Raw genomic sequence first — 21,070 nt, forward strand, 5'->3', positions numbered from 1 at the left:
CCACCATTGATTCCACTATCTCAAATCAGATTTACAGAGCCTTTACACCAATAATAACAGTATCTAGTGAGGCTTTAGATAATGTTTACAGAAGAAGTTGATGAAGGGATGCCAATCAGCCATTTGGACAGTATGTGTTACAGTGCTTTCAGGAGATGAAGGTGAGAGTGGGGGAATAAAGCACAATGATATCTCTTCCTCCTGTTTTCCCTCATTCATAATAGGAGCTGATACCATGTATTTATTAATTCCTTTCTCTTCCAAGCTCTACAGTTCTCTCACATGATACCTCAAAGCAAGGAAGGATTGGGCTAGAATAATGCCTCCTGTGAACTTAACAAGATGTCTCTGATTTTATAGTTGAAAGAAGCAAATGCCTCTGAGATGAGCTGTAGAGTCCCGACTAATCTCTCTAGGGGAAGGAAGACAATGAACATTAATGCCCCTTTAACAACATTGTTTAGATGTCTCCAATAAGAAACTGAACACGGCCAGCCGCCAAAACCTTCCCTAGTAGGTACTCATAGGACCATGTTACATGTTGTAGTTTGAACTGCACACATTGATCATGCACACATTGATCAGTTTACTGCTAGCTTGGGGTTTGGAGCTGTCACACCTAGCAGTCTAGAAACCTTTTCTGATGGTCCCCCATCTGTACAGCTGTGACTTGCCACTAGAGGCCTAGCAAGCAGGGATGCCCCTTTCAGCCCTACTTCTCTATTTCACCCATCCCTTGCTTGATGCAGAGGCAGTGTGTGGGGAGGGGAGGGAGGTGGTGGGGTCCCTTGAGAGGGGGCTGCATGGGGAGTCTTCTGCTCACACTGCTCCTGGCTTGCAGCACCCATGTGCTCCAGTCTTGCTCCCCTACCCCTCCTTGGTGCCCCAGGTAGTGGCCCCAGGAAGCTGGCAGAAGTGGCAGTGGTTGGCACTGGGCCAGGACCAGGGCTGAGGCATGTGGTAGGGCTGGTGCAGCCAGCTCCCCCCAAGTTGGTTTCATTCTGCAGCTGGGAGTGGAGTCTATCCACAGCCCAAATCTGTCCACAGCTGCCCTGCCTTGAAGCAGCAGTTTCCCTGGAAGCAGGCTGCCCCCCACCCTATAGCAGCTGCCTCCGGCTCTTGCTGGGCTGTGTGTGGATCAGGTGCATGCTGCAGGGTGCTGTTGGCACTGTGGGGCTGGATCTTGGAGCCTGCAGGAGCCCGGCCAGGTCTGGGGGCTCTCTGGGGCTGGCTGTGATGTCCTCTGCTCCCTAGAGCTTGGCAGGGCTTGAGAGGCAAGAGGTTCAGTAGTGGTCACCCACCCAAACAGGCTTAGTGCTGGTGGAGAATGGGAGCCCAGGGCACCTTTCCTGGACCAGGGATCTGGAGGCTGCAGGGAATAGAAAAGCTGTGGCTCCAGTTCCTGGGCTGCTCCACTAAGCAGCCAGTTGTATGGGAGCCCAGGAGCTGCCCAAAGTTAATGTGTAACAAGGCCCATAAACCATTATTGTCAGATTTTATAATAAGGGGAATAGTACAGAGGAGCTGGAAAGTGATATTACTTCTGAATATGACAAGTGAAACATTTACTAAACTGCTGTGTCTAATTCAGGTATCAAAACTTCAAAAAAATTATTGAAAAATAGGATAAGGTCTTAGAGTAAAAACAGTGACTTAAGGTCAGGAAAGCATATCTTAACCTTAAAACAGATTAAAGAATGGGCTTAAATGGCAACCAGGAGATTTAGATCAAACATTAAGGAAAGACTTTGTAACTGTAAGGATAGTTAAGCACTGGGAGTTACCTGGAGAATCTCCATTACCAGGGGATTTTAAGGATAGGATGAACAAACATCTGTCAGGCATGGTGTAGGTATAGTCGATCCTGCCTTGAGGGTGGCGGATGAAGCAGGTGAGTGCTTGAGGCCCCTCCCAGACCTGTTTTCAAAAATTCTATGGCATGACTTTTTGTCATTCCTTCCTTCTTGCAGGACAGATCTAGACCATGGGGCTTCTCTGGGGCTGGATCAGGATGTGGTGGTGGGGCAAGTAGTAGTGGCCATGAGAGTTAACACAGCCATCATTCAACCTCCCTGCTCCCCCTCACCTCCCACATGCCTCCCCAGTGAGGCTTTATAACCTGGATTTTGGCAGCGTGGTCTGTTCCTGCTTACCCTGCCACCAAATTCTTGCCTTCTTTGGGAGCCCCGTGGGCCAGGTGACACATCTCCATGGAATGGATCTGCTCTGCAGGTTGTACATTTGCCACCCCTATTCTGGAACCAGGTGGTCAAGGTATTACTCCTATGGGACGGATGAATGATGCAGGGCCAATCCATGAGCTGGATTGGGTCCTGTGCCACCCTGGTGTGCTAGGATTGGGCCCCAATGCCCCATGCTATGCCACCCAGGCCCAGCCCCAACTTGGCTGGTATTGGGTGCTGGGGCATGTGCTGCCCCCACCTGGGCCCTGTGCACTCAGATTGGGCCCCAGGCCACCGTGTGCCCCTGACCTATCACACAGGGCCACAGCCCACAGGGGCCCCTACAAATTTCTGGAGACAATCCTAGAGTTTCTTCCCCAGCTTACTTCCAGGTTTGGTAGGTGTAAGTACGAGCAAGTGCCAAGATCACACACAGACTCTGCCTGGACATGCCAGGAATGCAGTGTAGACCTACCCACAGTCCTTAGCAAGGGGAAGGAGGTAATGGGGCATGAGCACACAGCCTCTGAGTAGGTAAGGAAAGTAGCAAAGGAAGAGATGAGGGATGTACAGAGTCTCAGGCATGAAGGAAGCAGTTTTAGGGAGTCTTTCAAATAGCGATGCATGGAACAGGGTCAACCAGGGACCTTGTTGAGAGGCCAGCAGTGAGCCCCTCATGGGTACAAAGAGCTTGGCCTATAGAGAAACCAAAATGTGCAACCCCCGGTTATTCTGCCACAGGTTTAAGTGCCAGGTAAACAAATTGTCACTTTTTGGATGCCAGGTGCTCTGGAGCATTTAAAGCGCTGTAATTAGTTTAGGTCAGATTCATGCTTCCGTCTACCACAGCACCCTCTATTACAGTGTTGGGGTAAAATTGCACCATCATTTCTTGGCCTGCAGCAGTGAATTTGTCAAATCAGAAGCTTCATCTGGGAAGGGCAGGCATATGTGCAGGGTTCCTGTTGCTGTAGTTAGTTCTCTCGCTCTCCTCAGCTGTGAGAGCTTGGCATTCCAGGAAGGGCCCTGGTAGACATTACATTTATCCTGCTTCATATGAGAGATTAGCATGACAAAAATGTGAATGGCCACACCTTCGTGGTGTTAGTTGCATTATTACAATGACTGATTTGCCATAAAAGGTCAGACCCACAACAAAGAAATTGCTGTTTCAGATAGCAGCTTCTATGTCTGGCCAGGGCATATTTAATGTGTGGCCAAGTCTTGAACCCTTCAGGCCAGAGAGACAGGATGGAAGGAGAGCTGTCAAGGAAGCTTCCAGTCTTTCCCCATCTCCATTGCCACATGGTGGTAATGGGGGACAGGGGTATAGTGGCAGCAGGGGCTGACCAGGTGATTTCCCCATTCCTCACAACCTTGCCCCAGGGCAGCTTGCCCTTTAAAGTGCCCAGATGGCAGGCAGCTCTAGACCAGAGCCTGCTGAATCAGCCTTTTGGCTGCTGCAGTCACCACAGCAGCAACAGGTGATCAGGAGAGCAGGACAATGAGCCTGTTTGGCTTTGCTGGAGGTGGGGAAAGCTGAGAAGCAGCCAGCCCTGGCCCAACAAAGGCCTTTACTCTTGTGCTCTCCTGTATATGTGTGCCTGCCCACACTGCGCCATTTTCTTGTAGTGCTATAAACAGCATCTGCCAGGGCACTAAGATCTCTCTCCTGTGTGTTCCTTGTCAGTGCTGTAGGATAAAAAGTTCTGGTTTTCTTTCTGACTCCCATCCTGCTTCTCTTAGTATCCTATCTTTAGAGTACAGCATTGCAAAAGGTGTGCCCGCAGCTCATGTAGGTATAGCCACACTAGGTTTAAATTTGTGAGTTTGAGCGATCATAGCAGAATTGTTGCAGCAGCACAGAGCCTGACACATGCGACCAGCCTATTTACCCTGGGGTCCTGGGGTAGCTTAGCACCGAGGTCAATGCCTGCTGCAATTGTGGCTATGCTATTACCAGTACCCATGCGAGTTATTTTACAGCTAACTCCAGTATGCTTACACAAATGACAGTCACACCTTTGAGTTCAATTTAGACATAACCAGGCTGTGCAAAACTTGAGATGGCACTGAGGCTGTCACACATTTCCAATGCACAGTTGAAGTGAAGAAATCCTGCTTACAAGGATTTATGCACTTCCATGGGTTTCTGTTATTTTGAGATCCTCAGGCATAACATGCCACTGCCCCCAATGCCACGTCCTCTTTCTGTCTGCTTCCATCATCCTCATCTCTGTAACAAGGAAGAAAAGGGGTAAATACTGGATTCCATTGGCTTCATTCCACAGCTCAAAATTGAGCCTGCTTCATTTTTTCAGAGAGCAAAGCCATTCCCAGCCTAGATGATGTCTCTGCAGATTATGGAAAACAGGGAGGAATAAAAAAGAGGAAGATAAATTTTCAGTGACAGAGAGGCATCATGGTGACTCACTCTGAAACCTCCTTCATGTGAGAGGCTGCCTCACAGCTTTCCCTGTGGCAGGATGAGACTCTACATTTAAAGGAGCAGAAACGGGGTGAAAGAATAGTATTATTTTCTGTTGCAACATACACTCACTCTATCTTATTTCAGTATAAAATAAATATAAATTGCTGGGAAGTGTGCATCAACAGTGAGGGAAGCAATGTTTGTCATTTGCTTTCATTCTGGTTCTTCACCTGCAGCAATTCACATATTTTTATACCTACTAATTGTAATTTTCACTGTCCTCTCTTTCAGGAACTTTCCCTTTTACTGAGACTTTTTTTCCTAAGGATTGGACCCAGGCAACTTCTGGAGCAATTGATTGGAACTTAGTTGCCTACATGCAGCTCTTGTCCAATGTCTTTTTAGATGGGCAGTATCCAACCTTTATTCTCTAGAGCCACTGATCTCTGAAATGCTGTAGGCAATTTAGCATATCTGCAATGGTGTGTGATTTTAATTAGTGTGATTCTAACATTTTTATTCATTGGAAAGGTCAACTTCTCTCCTATTGCCTGCTTAATCTAGAGGTTTTGGAAGTAGACAGTAAGACACCCCTAGTCAAGAATTTATGGTGACTTGAACTTGATGTGCCCACAAATTCTTCTGCTTCCTCATCAGATTTTAGGACACATGACATTTGTTCTCTCTCGGGCCCTATCTGCTGCATTTTTGAGATGCCCTTTCTTGGACACTGTGAGAATTAATAAGATGAAGTCTGCAATTCCATATCTACAAGTGAAAACAACAATGGGACCAGTATTATTATGAGCTCAACTTTTGTATTAAGACATTTTAAATGGCATGAAGATGCAATAAAGGTGATTTTTAGTTATTTCTGTAGAGATTTTGCAGTGTTTAAAATGATCATTGCCTTAACATTTGGTTCATTCATTTCTGCCTTCATTAATGTCTACAAGAAGATCAAAACAAGAAGGTAAAAGCAGTTTGGCTGGATTCACAATGGGTACCAACATGTTACAAGGCTGGGCATAATAACACCTCACTTTTTGGAACCCTGCGGCTAAATGAAATACCAAGTTAGTTGCCCAAAGCTCCCTATAAACTGTTTGGGGAGAGTGAGACACCTAAACATAGGATTCACATAACCTAGAATGATGAGCAAAGGGGCTGTAAAGAAGGCTTTAGAAAATTTTTAGGGGAGTGGGTTGGGCTTAAGTGCCTAGTGCTGTACAGCATATACCACTCTTTTGCCAAATAAACCAGTCACTGAAGTACTCAGCAGAGATGCTGTAGACCTGGGTACGAGTGTCTCTTCTGTCTTCTGGCTATCCTTTCCTCCCCCACCCCAAATGGCTACCTAACTATCAGGTTACATGGAATTCTGCAACTGGTGGAGAAGACAGAGAAGACAGTGCCCTTCTTAAACTTTCCAGTTGAAGTTATTCTACTTGGAATAATTAATATTTATTAGATCAAGACAGAGCAAATGTATGTGTGAATGAGGCCTGTAGTTCACTTTGGCTTTCACATCACAGAAGGGAGACCTAGTTTCCAGTCCTGGCTCCAATGTATAGTTCATTATGTTATGAATACTGGAGAAGCTTCAACAAGAGAGATTTTGGGGAGTTCTGCCCCAGCTTATCCTATGACTTGGTAGTTAGCATTGTAACAGTGGGATATAAAAATGTATGTTCAAATCTTCTCATTTAGAGGAGAGACTTGTCTCTGGGTTTCCAGCATGATGTCCCTAACTATTACGCTATTAAAAAAGGGGGCAAGAGAAAGGCTTCTCTTCCGACTGTGTTTTATTGTGGGGTTAGATAGATATGCTCTGAGCATGCCTGCTGGATTAGGACTGGAGGTGAGAGGCTGGGGACTATGTATTTTGTGAATCTTGGTAGAACTTAGCTGTAAGGTAATCTCTGAACTCAGTGCAGCAAAGATTTGGGCAGCTGTACACACATCCAGAACCAATAACCTAGGCACCTATCACAGAAGGTGCAGGTACAGAGGCACTTTAAGTGCCTCCACTGTTGGGGGTGGGAGTGTGAATGATAGCGGCAACTAAATAAGGTTCCAAATTGCCTCTTGTAAAGCTAGCAATTCCTTGAAATATCTCTACTTCCAATATGATTTGACTTAACCGTGTGGTGCATGCAACATGACTGATGATTGTTTATTTTTCCTCCAATGCTGGGAAGTTCCCAGTAGAACACTTTCTCCCATACCCTCTAAATCAAAATCACACTACAGCACTTGGTGAGTGCAAATTTTAATTATTTCAGTAATTAAACCAGAGAAATATTAAAATGGCTTGTGAGATGACAATATGAATATTGGAATTTTAATGCCTTGGGATATAACCTTATTAAATAAAGATGTAAAATAATGAGAATTGTGAAAACTCATTGTAAGTCAAAAAATGGCCAAGCACTCAGTGAAGATTAAAGCCTAGACTTAAAAATAAATAAATATGTATGTGTGTGTATATATGTGTGTATATGTGTGTATATGTGTATATATATGTGTATGTATGTATGTATGTATATAATATGCGCCTGTGTACATATGTGTGTGTATATAAAAATACATACTTACTTTTTCATAATGACTCATTTTGGTTCCTTTTATTCAGCTTTACCTGTTGAATTACTTGTTAAGACATTTTGTATCCCTACGGAGCCAAAGTATATTTAGAAAAGTTCCTTACAGGACCTGTGATGTTGAGGCCAGCATCAGTGTTTCTGTAGACTACGTGTTCTTCAGTGCATTATTGCTATTATAGTAAGATTTTGTGCCAGATTATTTCTGTAGGAAATCCAGTGGAAAGTCCAGCCTATTATCAGGGATAAAGTAATGCACACTCTTATATGGATATAAACATTTTTTCACTTCCATTTTCCTTTTCAGAAAAGATACATCTTTGTTTTTCTGTGCAATCAAGACATTTATTCTTTTCTTTTGTGATCAAAGATAAGACTATCATGTATACAGCTTTGCTCTGATTCAGTTTTGTTTCATATAGGAATAGCAGTATGATGTAGGGTCTAAGGAAAGACTGAAGAGTAGGGACAGATTTCACATGCATCTTGTTCGCAAGAGGTAGATTTGACTGAGAGATCATATATTTGAAACCACAGAAGGGACATCTATATTCCATATGTTATTTGAAATTCTCAAATGTCTTCAGCATAATTATGTAGCTGAATGCACATGCTGTCATTCTCTTCTGTGACCTGCACCTTTAAATTTAGCAAATGTCCCTCATTTTTGTAAAGCAACTTTGATTTTAATGAGGCAGCACCAGGATTGCATTACTGAATATTGAACCACCTCCAAACTGGAATATATGGTATCTCCGTAAGCCACACCAGTACTTCCATTTCCCTTTGGAGCATGTACAGCTGGAGTGTCCAACTTGCTGTACAAAACATGTGAAATTATGTTGTTGCATTTTTCTACCTAGTGTTCTCTGGGCTCTGACAAAATGGAAGGGATGGGAGGAGCTTTTAGAAAATTAGCAGAGCCGTTTTCATAAACATTCAATTTGGCACTTTTCCCTTTCAACGTATGTGTTGTATTACCCATTAAACATTCCCATTAAACTTTTAATTCTCCCACTGGAGCGATTGAAATAGATTATATTCCAAGGTATACATGGGCAGCAATACACAAGACAGTGACTGGGTTGCTGCTGGTGGTAATGGTACCAGGCCAGCAGCAGTGACAGCTGATATTTTTGCATGTGTTCTAAGTCTGTGCCCGGGGCTGATCCCCTGATCACCCCTTCACACCTCCTGTAGTTACACTACTGCCAGTGCCAACATAGTTGAAACTTTTTCAGGCAATCAAAGAATCCTATTTGCTTTGCTTGCAATTCTCTTCTCTGCTATGTGGCAGACTACAAAGGGTGAGAGCCACATGTCCCATTTTCACACAGCTTTTGCACTGTGGGTTGTTGAAGAAGTAATTGATGAAAGCATGGGTTCATCTACTTTAATGTTATCTGAAGTGTGGTAAACCACAACATCATCTTCATCTGGTATTTTCCAGGATGGGGAATTTTCTTTCTACATATAAGTTTTCAGTACCAAATAAGCATGTGTTCCCAGTGACATATGATATATATCTATTCATCACAGGGAAAAGCTAGAGCTTTTGGAATATCTTCATTTTATTCAATTCTAAATTATTTTTGGTTTCTCAAACTGGTACGTCTTCAGACAAGATTGGTAACATATAATTGATGTTGTAGCCATGATGATCCAGAAAATAAGCTAGGGACAATGGCTTTTATGACTGATACCTTTTATTGGACCAATTGCATGGTTGGGATAGACTTAAACAAGCTTTTTGGGTACCATAGTAGAAAGAAACAGATAAGCAAAAGTAAATAGCAGATGAGACAAGGGCTTGTGTAAATAAAAACACGATATCAGATAATTTATCAAGTAGTCATCAGGCAAGAGAAATGTAGAAGAAACCTGATAAGTGGAAGAGCAAAACCAATCGGGAGACCATTATTACCTTGAAGTACAGATATTAGGGAGTATGAGGTAGATGAGATTGTAATAAGCCATGAAGTTACTGGCTGTGTTAAGTCCCCTGGTACTTAGGGCACTGACAGACACACAGCTAGCTCCCTGCTGTAACTTATGGTGCTTTTGAGGAAGCACCATAAGTTACAGCAATCCTCCTGACCCAACAGATGTTTGCTGTTGGGTTCGGGGGGTTGAAAGGTTGAGCTCCAGTTTGGAGTGGCTATGTGCCTGCAGCTTCTCCCCCTGCCTCCAAGCTTCTCCCCCTCCCATTCTGAAGACAGTGCCAGAGCTGGGTCTGGGCTTTGCCCAGCTTGTGGTAGAGGGTGGAGTGGGTGGATTGGAGCCCCCCTGAGAGGGCCCGCAAGCGGGGGCTCCAATCTACCCACTCTACCCTCCAATGTAGGCTGGGCAAACCCCAGACTGAGCTCCCTCCCCTCTCCCCCTCCCATTTTAAAGACAGCACCTGAACTGGGCTGGTCTGCATTAGCCCAGCCCTCTTCCTGGCACATACTGACACAAATTAATATAGGTGCTCCACTTTGAAGCACCGTCAGCTGAACCCTCATGTAAGGAGGGTTCAGATTGTTGTGCAATGGGACACTTTTAAAGCATTCTGCAGCCATGTACTTCTGTAAGGACATGGCTGTAGAGCACTTCAGGGGGCTGATCATGCAACAAAATATCACTTATGTCAGAGTTCTTAGTGTCTAATAGTCCCATCAATTTTTGTTCTGAGGCTCATCTTTTGAAGGTGTTTTGTGAATTTTCCCTTGAGCAGGAGAATTGTGAGATCAGATGGGAACTAGTATTTCTGTAAAATAAATAAATAAATATATAAAAATCTCCTACTTGTGCTCTAGTCTCTCATACATAATTGAAATATTGGGTCATGAATCCTAAATTACTCAGTTTCTGCAAGCTCAAAGTCCCACCCTTTATTCAGGTGGCCTCACTGGTTTTGTTAACTAGAGAAACAGCTGTGTTTGCACATATTCATTACCTGTTGCTAGGACAGCTTTGAGCTAGCCCTTAACCATAATATTCTAGACAGCTGAGATTCAAATGCTATAAAACAAATGACAGTAGCCTCTCCCTTAGAAGATGTGCTCACTTTCTCTTAGCTGGAAACAGTTCCTTACATATCTTTAGAGGTAATTTTAGAAAACCCACTTGGTGTACTCATTAAAAAAGCTATTACAGCTCACAAGCATAACTAATTAACTTTAATGAATAAATTAAAAATAGAGAGAGAAATTAGAGCAGCAGCATCAACAAAAATAAACTAGAGGGGGGAAAAAAGGCCACAAGAGCAAAGCAGTGAGGCCAAAAAAAGAGCGTATAATTAGGTTAAAGACTTTCAAATGATTTTCCTTCTCAACCTGTCCAGTGAAAAGCAGAAGCCAAATGGTGAACTCTGTTCCCAGATCAGTCCACACAGACAGCTAGTCAGACAGCTGTATATGGTAGATCAAAGGTTGGTAACCATTACAAATAGCAGGCTGCAGCTTGTGAATTAGCCAGTGCTGCGGGCTGACAGTTTCCTGCTGCTGCCCTAGCATTCCCTGCTTTCCTGCTTTCATTTCCTCACCTCCTTCCACCTACCACAGTCTTTACTGACTGTTACCACTAAGCTCCACAAACTTCCATGACCAATGACTACACTGGGGGGCAAATTTGGTGGTGAGGGTAGAGAGCGGGTATGGTTGGGGCATCACCAGAGGCTGCACAGGCAAGAGGTGGAGTGTGCAGTAGGAATGTATGGGGGTGAATAGCATGCAAGTAGGCAGGAAGACCCTGGGGGCAGTTTCTCTGCACTGCCCCCACCACTGCATACTGCTACATACAAACTCTTCATAGGCCAGATCCAGTACCCATGATTAATTATTTCAGATCACCTACAGCAGAGAGAATGGCACATGGGTTTCACTGACCAAAGGTCTTCCTGAGCTTAGCAGCCTATAAGATAGCATAGTAAGGCAGGCCACTTTCTGTAGGTAACAGCACACAAGGGAGAAGTGTGGCTAATATCACATCTGGCCATTTTTGACTTCCCAGGCTAAATGACTAGGTATCGATTTACTGCTGAGTTAACTTGGGAGGAGCACAAGGTCCAAAATCATACCTTGCAGGATACCTTACAATTCGGCTATTGTGTCTGTTTATTTATTTTATTGTTGCTACCACTTTTTTTTCAAACCACCAATCGAGGACTGAACTGAAGCCACAATTTTCAATTTGATTTCCCTTGACACTGCTGCAGCACACTGTTAGATTCACTCATTGCCTTTCTTCCTTACTGAACTATAACAATCTAAAAGTCACAAATTGTACTGTAAGGCAGTTGGTTTCTATCTGTACTACTAGTTAAAAGTTCCTAATTTATTTCTAAAATAACATAGTCTATTTACTGAATGAAGAAAAATACATTGAGGCCTTTGCTGCTGGTGTGTAAAAGGCGAGATCCTGTAATTAAGACACCTGGGCTGGATTAAGGTTGTATGACCATTTGAGTATTTGGTAACTTTTGAGCACTGGAATTTGCAATTTTAATAGTTTCAGGGATGTATGTGGTAGCTGTGTTGGTCTGAGACAAAAATAAATGCAAAAATCTAGAACTCTTGGTTCCAAAATGATTTTTATTAGACCAACTGAGAAATTACAAAAAAAAATCTTCAGCAAGCTTTTGGGCTCATGCGCCCTTCATCAGGGTCAAGGCAACTTCTTTCTCTGAGCCTGATAAAGGGTGCATGAGCCCGAAGGCTTGCAGAAAAAAGATTTTTTTTTCAGTTTCTCAGTTGGTCTAATAAAAGGTATCATTTTGGAACCAAGAGTTCTAGATTTTTGCAATCTTAATAGTGTTGTTTTAATATAGTTTTTGGGTGTGCACTTATTCAGTAAAATTAGGGTCAGGAAGGCACAGTGCAGCCAGTCAATTCTACTTTCTCTGTTGCTGTGATACATAAAATTTATGTATTCTGAGTAAAATAATCAGTTTTCATTGAAAGAAACCTCCCTGCAGTGGCAGATCAAAGATTCATGGGGAGAAATCTGATTTACTCTCATGCTGAAAATAAGGATGAGTCTAAACTTACTAGTTTCTCTATATGTACCAGGCTTTTCACACAGCCCTCTGTCTGCATAACAGGTTCATATAAGCTTTTTAATAGAGGTAATGAAATTCTAACAGGCTTTAGACTGGAAGACCTATTTCCAATTCAAGCCCTAGCTGTCAGAGGTTATTATTCTGCTGCTGATGTTAAACACTAAATTGGATTTCATGGCAAATTCTCTTCTGTTCCAAAACTTCCTGTCAAAATGTGGCTTGTTGCTAGGCTGTGAAAGCAAGAGGAGGCATGAAGCTTCTAATTTTCAGAATTAAGCTGAAAGAAAAAAACTCACCATGATTCCCTGTGACAGGTCAGGTGATCCAAGTCTGGGGGCAAAGAAACAAACATCAGCTAGGATTGAAATAAATGAAGAGCAAAAGGTTGTGAAAACAAAGGTTGTTCTCGTTCTCAGCCAGCACTTTCCCATCCCAATACTGGGTCAGACTTGAAGAGTGCACAAGTAATTTTAACAAGGTCAGATTTATTTTATATCCCTCCCTTCACAAAATTCATTGCATACATTATTCAGAATACATTAGATTATTAGCCTAGCTTTATTGGTAGGAATAAAAATTGAACTCAAACAATAGGGAGAATATCTGTGACTAAATTCTTCAGTGATTATCATCCCATCATCAGCTCCATTCTGACTCATACTATGTTTCATTCCCTACCTCCCCAGCCCAAGTCTCTACATTGTCAATTGGGGATCATTGCACTCCAGTCAGATTTCCTTCATGGCTATTTTCCCTGACATGTGTAGTAGTTTCTCTGTTCAGGAGAGAGCCTTGACACCTTTGTGGTGACCACAGAAGCGAGTCTGTCCTCGTTGCAGTCTGGCAATACCCCCTAATTATTTCTGATAGTCTCAGACTGACCTTTTTGTGTATATTGTAACCGCTCCATCTCTCCATTTCAGTTTCACACAATTGCTTTGTAGTGACACAGCACAGGAGTGAAGAGATATAACAGAGATATAAGTATGGTTATGTGAGAGAAGAATTGCATAAATTCATTGTTCCAGAATTATTCATAGGCTTTGTGAATGTTTATATTTTTTCAAGTGGTGTAAACTACAGGCATAAGTAGGAGACTTAATTTAGTTTTTGAAACTTCTAATGCAACACCTTTCCTAAGCAACACTGGATCTTGTCTGCGCATCAGGCCTGTTGTCAAGCTCCAAATCTCAGGTTTAGAACTCCAAAGGGGTTTAGGCATGTACAGTGCTAGGCACTTAAATCCACAATTTAGATCTTCAAAATCTCCAATCGGCTGTCACATTTTCTAGGTTTCTAAGTTTCTGTCAGTAAAGGTGTCTAGATGCTGGGCATTTATACAAACTACTCAAGTCTTGATGTGTGGCAGAGCACTTTTGGGGTGCTTGCCACGTGGCAGGAGCTGCAGTAGGCTGGGACAAAGCCAGCAGAGCAGGCAGCCAAGCGAAACCCCTGAATGTCAATTTTAAGGTGGGGAGGTGTGTGGCAGGGCACCTTTGGGGGTGTTTGCCACTCAAGGGTTCTGAGGGGAGCTTGCTTTGGTGGAGCAGCAGGGGAAACCTCCCCCCAGGAACTATATTAAGGAAGGAGGTGTGTGGCAGGGCACTGTTGGTGCCTGCCACTTTAAGAGCTGAGCCAAGCAGCCAGCAGGTGCTTAATTGTGACGGCCATTTTGGCTGCCTATATAAACAGAGCAGTTTGCACTGCTGGCAGAGCAGGCAGTAACATTACCTGGCTGCAAGGTTTCATGCAACATCCTGGCAGTAAGGGCAGGAGCTGTAGGGGATGATTTGGAGGCTCCTGGTCCTGGGCATGACCTAAAACTGCACTCTGCTGGGAGTGGGTGGGGCTCTCAGTGGTGCAGGAGCCCCCAGGAAATGCCAGGCCAGTACCACCCCGGTGAAAGGTGGGTAGGGGTGCCTTAACCCCAGCCCTCACCTTTGGGTGGGTCATTTATGGGTAGTTGGGGGGCCAGGCATGGCTATGGCCACCTGAGCCCTGTGGGGTGCAAGACCCTGAGGAGTGAGAGAGGGGGCAAGCCATGGCTGGAGCCACCTGAGCCTAGGGAGGGTGTAAGGGCCAGGCATGGCTATGGCCACCTGAGCCCCACAGGGGAGAGAAGCCCTGTGGCCCCAGTGAGGGGGACGGTGTGAGATGAGGAGCCCCAGTGAGGGGAAAACCAGAGGGCTGGGAGGACAGTATCTATGAGCGTATAGAGTTCCCCCAGAAGGGGCCAGGGCAAGCTTAGACCCGGTCAGGTAATTGGCTGGCCACTACCCCGGTGAGGGTCATGGGAAAGGCCCAAAAGACGGTACATCTGCCACCCAAGATATAAGCTAACTAAAGTCTATGGCCTAAGGGGCCCGCTCCAAGAGGGAGCAAGGCAGTACAAGTTGTCGAGGAGTGAAAGAGATCCTGTGAGAGGGGGTGGAGTGTGAGAGGCCCTAGTGAGAGGAGGGCAGTATGAATGTGTGTGCATCTGAGGCCTGACAACGAGGCCTAAGCTTGGTCCGGCTGTAGGCTGGAAGCATTATCACCTGAATGCCATCTGCATGGCTTGGGCTGCTATGTAGGGGAGCAGTGGAACCGCAGATGGTGTCCCCTGGTATCGAGGCAAGAAATAGGCAGTCTCCCACCTTAATTAACAACTTAATTAATTACAACAAGGCATGGCAGGAGAGACAAGTGGGTGGCGTGCCCAGAGGCAGTGGGGAAACCAGCACTGTGGCTGGTCAGGGAGTTCCCGCTTTGCCACATGGTGGTGCAGAACAGCCCAGCATCTAGACTACTATAGGATTCTCAGAGTTGGCTTTCCTCCACCTTTCCTGTATACAGGGCTGATAGGCATCTTCAGAATACTCCTACTGGCTTGGGCCTTGCACATAATGCTGCCAGGAGGATGCGCTTCTTAGTTAAAATGTTCATCAGGGATATAGCAGTTCAAATCCCATCTCTTTTGCCTGATGTTGAACAGGGCAGAATACAGGACTCCTACCTCCCAGAATACAGAACTCCTACCTCCCAGAAGAGTGCCATAGGCTAGGGACAGTTGCACATAAACTGGTATAAGTAATCAGAAACTGTCTCAGATCTGTAACACAACAGAAGCTCAGTCCATATAAACCACTTTCAAAATGGCTGAAACCAGCTTAAGATAAATCTGTATAGATGTCATATCAGACTTAATTGATTTAGGTTAAATCAGTTTATTGAACTTCTGTCCCTGATCCTCTCCAGATTCATGTTAACTCATAGTCCCTCAGCATCCCAGGATGCTTTGTACCTTCCTCTAACCTTCATCCCTTGCAGGATGGGTGGGCTAGCCTTGGCCCAAACTGTCTGCTCCAGCTAAGCAGAGAAGTGTGGTCTAGTTCCCCCCAGCTTCTGGCCTGGGCCACTGCAGTCATGTGGCTGCATTTCTGGAATCAAAAGCGAATGTCTGTTCTCTTGTTTATTCGTTCAATCTACACATCTTAGAATAACCTACAAAGATTGAATTGATTCAGCCTAGGTCTTTTTGACTGTCTGTACTTACTGATAATCACTTTGGTAGTCTGAGGTGAGGTTCTCTTGAATGGAAATTATAGTCTTTCTCACTTTTTCTGACTCCATGAATATCTAAAAATATATGTATAAAGTGTAAAACGTATCAAGTGAAATGGCTTTTCAGAAGAGAATGAGTGACACCCAAGATACCTTGATTAGCTAAAGCATTCCTGAGAGGTGGGAACCCTTGATAGGAGGTGGTAACTTCAAACTAGATGGATTTGAATCTGTGTCCCACACCTGAAGTGAATGTTCTCATCACTGCGTGATCAGCAGATATCCTGGTATTCTCTGATTTAAAAAGAAATCAGAAATTCTCTGATACCCCCCCCCCAATTCACAATAAAAATGAAACACCACTATATATTTGTAGGTATCAATTGAAAGGGAAGCTGGCCCCACTGCCCCCCAGACAAGCTGCCCACAGCCCTGTCCCACTCTCTGTCCAGGCTCTGAGGCCATGCATTGCAGCCCCAAGTCCCGTGCATCGCCTGGCTGGGCAGTTGCCCAGCCCTGCCTAACTCATTCCCTCCCTCCTTTTGTCCCTCACTCCTTATGGGGGCCTCAATCCCCCACTTCCTCACTTCTCTACCAAAGTTGCCTTCAGGAACTGCTCTCCAGGCTGCCTGGTGGCCATGTGCATGTACATGCACATGGCGCCCCCTGCCTGACTGCCCTCCTCCTGCTCCCCACAGCTGCTTGCAGGCTGGAACCCTGCCAGCCTGCAGAGGGCTATTTGCAAAAGAGCAAAGTTTACATGTTTCTCTGTTAAAATGAAAAATCCATGTTTTTCTCTGGTAAATGGGAAAACCCACTTTTCCCCCATTTATCCGTGGGAAACGGGAAACCTGGATCCCTGGTGATCAGTTATAAGGGAGGGGAGAATTGTATCGCCACTACCACTTTTTTAAATGAGATGGGACTGGCCTGACTTAGGGCCCTAACTCTAAGAGAAGTTTCATGGCTAAGAATTCTGAACATAAATGCAGAAAAAGCCCTGTCTGAACATTTAACAAGTGAGTAGTAGAGGGGATTGGAAGCAAGAAGTGACATCTTGGTGCTTGAATATGAGATGAGGGTATAGGCTCATCTGCAGAGGCTCTTGAGTGAACACAAGCAGCTTTTATGTGATGTGATGGAGAAAGGGAAGGAACACACAGCATGGAGGGACCAATGGAGATGTTCAGAGCAATACAGTAAAACAGTAGTTGACTGGCAAGTATTGCACATTTTAGGAGCATGGGATTTTCTTGATTCTTTTCGTTATTTCCTGTTTCTCCTTTCTGACTTTTTTTAACACCTTTTCTACACTTCCTACCTCTTGTTACCTCCCTTCATCCATGTTTTCTATCATCTGTTTTCTCCTTCCACCTTTTATTTCCTCTTGTCCCTTCTACTCCATCCCACTAGTTGGATAGAGATAAAGAATCAGGTGACTCACTATGCCTATGGGCTCCAATGCACTGGGAATCTGATTAATCGAGTCTGCTGGAGCATGGAAATTGATATGCTCTTGCTGCCTTCTGTATCGCATGTATCAGCATTGCTGCATGTCTCTGTGCTGAAAAAATGGTGGCAGTGTGCTTTGAAATAAAACACATTCAATGAGCTTTAGTTCAAAGTGCCCTGCCACCCCTTTTCCAGCATGGGGACGCATTGCAATGCTGATACATGTGATGTGAGGGCACTTTTCATTAGCGCTTCTCACTATTTAAAGTGCCTAGTGCTGCATCCCACAGCACATGTAAAAATGCCCTATGGTTATGCAGTGTTGTCAGCTTTCAAGAGTTTATTGTAAGGCTTATGCTATTTGGTATTCTTTCTAAAATCCCAGATTCTGGAGTCAAATGAAACTGCAAATTTCATTTATTTCATTTCAATTTTCACATGAAGCTGCAATTTTCATTAAAAGACTGTCTAGCTCTCTTAGTTGCAGAAGAAAGCTCAGTCAAAACTGCTACTAGATATTCTGAGGACCAGTGAAAAAGAACCTAATCATTTAAAAATCTTATGGGTTTGAGACAGGCATAATGCATGACTTCAGAATACTAGAGGGTGGCAAGATTGGTTATGCAGTGCAATGTTTCAGGTAACTATGAATACCAGTAACTGGATTCACAGCATTTGTTCTTATTATATATGGTTATTCCGCTAAACATACTATGGCAATTGGAGTAGACTGCAATTGTGGAGAGAGTCACCTTAGTGAGATAAAGCATAATGTCAGAAGAAAAGCCTACCATTTTTCACTTGAGTAATGTACTATTATAACAGGAAGCTCTGGTGTCTGACCCCCTCATGTGACAAGGTTATTAACCCTGAAAACGTGTCCAAAGTGCTTTTCCTAAGGTTAGAAAATAAAGTACAATTGTCTTCCATCAATCACTGTTTTGGTGTGTGTCACCTTCATCCTAGCCATATATGTCCGTTAGAGGTTGAGGAAGAAAATAAAGCCATATACCTATAGCTAAAAATGTTCCTATGTCTTATCTCCTGGGAAGAGAGAATTTATGAGAATCTGAGGAAGGCAAAAAGTCCTTTTCAGATCAATTTGTCCTTAGACTGAGTGCCTTGAAAAATACTTCCTGAGGTAAATAAAAAAATTCTCTATGTACCCTGGAGTAAAATCTGATACATGGAATTTCCTCAACTTAATTTTTATTCTGAGTGACAGAACAGGCTAGTCATTCCAAAATAAAAGCTATCAGGTTTTGCACTATGTAACTTTGAAAGAGAAAGAGATTTGACACATTATGGAGAAATAATGTAAAAGTAAATAGGTAAAAAGGCAAAGGGAAGCTGCTGTTAAAAGCTAGAGATTTTGTGACCTTTTTCCCCCCTTAAACCTTTACAAGGCTTTTGTTTAATTTTCAAATTGCACAATACCTTCTTTGATCTTTTTTATAATTTTATGTGCAAAAGCTAGAGAACACTGAGGAAAATAAGCAAAACAACCCCCACACCCACTAAACCTCAAAACAGTATAGATGTATCTTGCAGATAATTTCACAAACAAAAACCAAATTTTCACACTCTGTGGTCAATGGCTAAACTCCCAGGTTTCATTTTTCAGGAATACAAAGGGGGAATTTCTTTTAAAAGTCAATGATAGCCAGGATCCTAACTAGTCTAATCATGTTGGCACTGTGCTGGGAAGGACTGAAGGTTTCTGGAGGGAGGGAGGTGGGCCATACTGGGTTTTTTTAGAAGGATCAATCCCAACAATTTGGATGAATCCACTCTACTATGAGACTGTCACTCTGTCTCCTGTTAGATTTAACCCATCACCCTGCTCATGGTACAAGAGCTGGATCTCAAGTTCACAAATATGTAGATCATGCATAAGCCACATAAGGACAAAGGTGGCACTGGTGGGAAGCAGAGGAAGGTTGGCAGTCTGAGGGTGTCAACCTGGAAGCAGGTGGAGAATGTTTTGGGGAAGCAGTGAAAAATGCTACAGGAAAGATGAATGAAATAATGTGGTATGGAAAGAAGGGTGAAAAGTATTCAAATGGTCTTAGTTCTGTTTATTGAGCAGGTGGAAATAAGTAATACTAGCATGGGCGACTGATGCTAGCTGAGTCAGGGTGAGGGGGCACATGCCCCCACAGCAGCCAGTCAGCAATGGGGGAGGGGGGGACGGGCCAATCTCACTGACCAGGGTGGGGGTCCCCCCATGGCCAATTGCACTGACCGGGAAGTGCAAGTGGTGCTCCCAAAAGTGCCAGCAGCACTTCACCTGGTGCCCCCACTCCACAGCCAGCACTCCCGGGGGGCACCAGCGCTCTCGTCTACCCCTCAGCCCTTCGCCTAAGTAGGGAGTGCTGCCTGTCAGGGGGTGCACATGCACCCCTGTGCACCCCCTACGCGTCACCACTGAATACTAGCATATTTGTCTATTATGCTCCAAGGCTAAATAGTGTTTGGAGACAAAGCCCTGTATTATTCCTGGTAGCTCAAAAGGGGAAAACCCTAGACCACCAATCATTGTACTGTATGACTTTTGCAGATTTTCACACAAGAGCTGCACAACACGGTGTAGCACAGGCATTGCTGTAATGATGCTGGGGGAAAACAGTGTGAATGGCTTCTTTACTTGCACACTTTGACTGCAGGATCTGGCATCTCTAGTAGGATTTAATAACAAACATTAAAAGACATTGTAGTTAGAGAATTGTTGAGTGACTGATGTGTAACCATGCTGGAGTAGCTGTATACAGCAAGCTGCTAATACAGTGCTTCCTGACTGGGTGATGGGGGTGCTTGGAAGAGCTTGAGCTTATGGCTACTTTGGGATAAGTGGTGAACAAGTACCCTAAAGACCTGGGTCTTGTAAGTCCCTTTGACTGAGTTGAAAGCTGTTATTAATGCACTGAAGACTGGGAAAGCAGCTGGACTTGACGACCCCAGACTTGGAAATGGTCCCTCTACCTATATAACACATGCATAGCCAGTGAAAAATGTCTAAAGATATGGCAATATGCTCAGGTAGTGGCACTTCTAAAGCCAGAGAAAGATCCGTATGACTCAAAGAGCTATCTCCCTGCTATGCCACACATAAATTTTATGAACCACTGATATCGAAATGGCTTGCCCCATATGTGGATAAACACTGATCCCTAAACAGGGCAGCTTTCACTCTGGAAAATCAACAATGAGCCAGCTGCTCAATCTAACTCAACATACTGAGGATGATTTAAAAGAGAGGCCAAATCACTAGAGCTGTGCTCATCAACCTAACAGCTATCTATGATAGTTAACCACAGACAACAACTCCAAAAGACTCTGGAAATGACAAAAGATCTACACTTTATAGAGCTGATACAAACCCTGCTTGAAAACAGACATTTTTTGCCAAACTGGATGGGAAGTGAAGCAGATAGAGGAAACAGATTAATGGCCTCCCCCAAGGAAGCATATTTGCATTACTGTTATATAACATCTATACGAATGACCAACCAACTGATTTAGAACCAAAAAAGTTCACCTGTTCAGACAACAACAGCTTAAAACACTGGCTTTGGTGTTGAAAAACCCCTAAGCGAGGCCCTAATTGGCCTGACCTCATACTATTTCATAGATTTCAAAGATTTCATAGACATTAGGGCTGGAAGGGACCTTGGAAGATCATCGAGTCCAGCCCCCTGCCTGAAGGGCAGGAAGTCAGCTGGGGTCATAGGATCCCAATAAGATAAGCATCCAATTTACTCTTGAAGGTGTTCAATGTAGGTGCTTGAACCACCTCCGATGGCAGGCTGTTCCAGAC

Source organism: Gavialis gangeticus, unplaced genomic scaffold (assembly GCF_001723915.1).
Source record: "Gavialis gangeticus isolate Ggan-Ray unplaced genomic scaffold, GavGan_comp1, whole genome shotgun sequence".
Taxonomy (NCBI): Eukaryota; Metazoa; Chordata; order Crocodylia; family Gavialidae; genus Gavialis; species Gavialis gangeticus.